This window comes from Periplaneta americana, chromosome 5, assembly GCF_040183065.1.
Source record: "Periplaneta americana isolate PAMFEO1 chromosome 5, P.americana_PAMFEO1_priV1, whole genome shotgun sequence".
Classification (NCBI taxonomy): Eukaryota; Metazoa; Arthropoda; class Insecta; order Blattodea; family Blattidae; genus Periplaneta; species Periplaneta americana.
In genome coordinates, this window is record NC_091121.1 from 19,467,574 (window position 1) to 19,471,247 (window position 3,674).

The window sequence follows — 3,674 nt, forward strand, 5'->3', positions numbered from 1 at the left end:
TCAAGCATGGCAGCATGAGTCATCACCTGTAAATTCAATATTATCTTCACTGCCAATTGGAGGGAACTCAAATATTTTTCTTTCCTAAGACATTTTTCACTTTCTTTGCCTTTTTATTACGATACGTAGTGATTACCTATGAAACTCTTCTTCTTAACAGGGGATTCCTCAGCAGCCTGTAAGCTTGTATTTACTCATTCAACAGCAACATTGGAAGCAGCAGTTTCTACTAATTCACGTTCCTCTTGCACTTTCCTCACATGTTAAGGCACATAACGATAGTTATGTTTAAGATATCTGTTAAAAATATATTACTGAAACATATGCCAATGTGCACAAAGGAATATTTAAATACTGTATAAAGCTTTAAAATTTAACCATTTATTCTTGTTTGTACTGCCCTTGTGTCCTCTCTTGTTTCGTGGAGAATCTACTGGAAGAGAAGCAGCATCAAGACTCAGATGAAAAAAAATAGATTGCCTGCTAGTGTGTGATTACAAAATAATTAGTGCATCTCTTAAAAGAAACTAAGTGTCTTATTTTCAAGTAGGCTAACTATTTTAGTGTGTCATGCATTACTCACTGGGTAAATAGTACGTCAATTGCTAAGTGACTAGTGCATTATATTGTAAGTAACTAGGGTCCTATTTAATAAGGAAGTGACATGTTACTGTAGATTAAGATGATTGTAAAATCACTGTATTATTGTTAGAATAGTGTACACTGACGATACCATGAATAATTGTATTTCAACAGCTATTAAAATATCTAATCTAACCTAATCTAATCTAACCATTCTCAGGTCCCCACTTGTGCCTTCTTCCAGACTATCATGACTTTCCCTTTTTTTTTTTAACTTATAATATTCGATCTCGTATTTACTAGAAATTTTACCACTTATATTAAGAACACTAAATTAATCATCCATTTCTGAATGGGTCTTTATGTTTCACAACATGAGGCTTTTTTACGGTTACAAAATAAATCTGTTGGCATACACCCATTACTTCATTAGATTAAATTATGTGAAACCTTTAACAGTAAGATAAGTATGTTATAAATATAGATTTGAAAAACTGCAAGTCATGTTCTGAATTATGGTTCCATTAGTACAGAATATTTTAATTAATCTTTTCTTGTTTCCACATGCATCCAACTGCAAAAAAAGAAAAAAAAAAAAACTTTACCCTAGTTACCTACAAATTTTTACAAAATAAACTATTTTCGCTATTTCCGCAATAAGAAAACTCCCAATAATATATGATTATAGAAAACTATAGGAAAATACTGTCAACCAAAACTGTAAGAGACCAGCACATCCAGAGACTGTTTATTTTAGGATGGTTATTTATTATAGTGAACATATCGTTGACATAATAACTAATAACTTTAAAGATTTGAAGTGTTCAGGTTATATTAGGCACATAAGGATTTAAATTATACGTATTTTCCAAAATTTTAAATTTCTAGGTTTTTTAAAAACCTGTACACTATTCAAATTTTTGATGTTCATGAAAATGTTGATGGCGTTGTTAACTAATGCTGAGTTCTTGGTAATAAAGACATTAACTCTCCTGCTCTCCAATATCTCTCACAAGCAGTAGGTTTAGAGGAAAGGGCTGGACATCACTGAAGATGATTCTGATCCATTTCGTTCTGAAGACTGCACAATGGACGAAGTGGTGAAGAAAAAATTACAATTTTGTTCAAGCGTTATTAGTATTATTTTCTGATTTTAGCTTAGAAATTGTGTTTCTTAAAACGTCTCTGATGCAATCTTGGTTGCAATGCACCTCCCATAATCCTGATGTTTCCCAAATTAAAATACAACATTTAATGCCATGGCAGCACATCTCACTTGACGACATCTATCAGAGGAAGAACAATCGTTTGTAGACCAGTATACAGACGTGGACAAATTATTAACAAAATTGACGATTTTTATGATAATTCTGTGTACAAAATTTGACTTTTCAATTTAGACTACAGTTGACAATTTTGCAGATTTCTATCATTACAATAGATAGAAATATGCAAAAATGTCAACTGTAGTTTAAATTGAAGAGTCAAATTTTGTAAAAATATATAATAAACATCTTCATATTTTGCTAATAATTTGTAAATATGCAAAAATGTCAACTGCAGTTTAAATTGAAGAGTCAAATTTTGTAAAAGTATAAAATAAAAATCTTCAGTTTTGCTAATAATTTTGAAATATCCAAAATGTAAACTGTAGTCCAAATTGAAGAGTCAAATTTTGTAAAAATATATAATAAAAATCTTCAGTTTTGCTATTAATTTGTAAATATGCAAAAATATCAAATGTAGTTCGAATTGAAGAGTCAAATTTTGTAAAAAAAATTATGCAATACAAATCTTCAATTTTGCTAATAATTTAGAAATACGCAAAAATATCAACTGTAGTCTAAGCTGAAGAATCATATTTTGTAAAAATATGTAATAAAAATCTTCAATTTTGCTAATAATTTAGAAATACGCAAAAATATCAACTGTAGTCTAAGCTGAAGAATCATATTTTGTAAAAATATGTAATAAAAATCTTCAATTTTGCTAATAATTTGTCCACGTCTGTATCTTAAGTCAGATTAGTGTAATATGTAGATGCACACACTAACTACCTATATCACTGTCCCCGGCATCTTGTGATTTAGGTAGCCCCTCATCTAACCCACAATAACATTTTCACATTAGGCCATGATTGTTTGGCCAAGCACCTCCATAGAATTGGAATATATCAGTCCCTAACTGTCCATTGTGCAACTCAAACCAAGAAATGGATTCGGAACACCTCAAAATCTGTGTTTCAGTGGCTGGTCATGATAATATCTTTGGAAAATATTGGAGTGCAAGAGGTCAAATGACTTCATTGTCAAACGCCTGGCATTAGAAAACAACAACAACAGCATTTTCACTTCGTATGTCACGGTAAGTTGTGTTGGTATGACTTAAAAACAGATGAAGCAGTACAAGCACAAGCAAGGAAACAAGTGAAGATGTTGAAGCTATGTAGCAATGGAACATATAGTGTGCTCGATCACCCATCGAATTTATTAGTAGGTATATTCTTACTAAATTCCATCCATAATTTATGTGTTTTGAATATCTGTGACACAAAATCGTGAATATTACTTATGTCCCAGCCACTCTAGGAACTTGATGAAATACCTTGAAAATGCCTTGGATTTATAGTATTGATTATTAGAAATTGATGTGATCACTGGAAGAGCTGTAAGCCCATCTAACCCATCATAAATACGTAACTTACTTATATACCAAAATCGTCGTGCGTGAACGAAGAACGGCCATATTTCTTTAATATATTTAATTTTGTCCTTTAAATGTGCAGAAATTCCTCCAATCATTTATTATCATAATACACTGCTCTCTTAAAGTGACTGAATATATTGAGAATCAAAATAATGACTTTCCTAGAACACGCTATGAAATGATCCACATAAAATAATTTTTATCTCGAAAAGGAAACAAAAACGAGCAAAATTGTATTAAACATTTTGGTTTGAAATATCACAAAGAACAATCCTCTGCAATTAATGACATTGCTTACAGTTTACCCAGTACCTATAGTGAGAAGTCATATCATTTTCTGGACGCCAGTTTCTTACTTAAGAAATCATAGGTTTAAAAATTAGTGA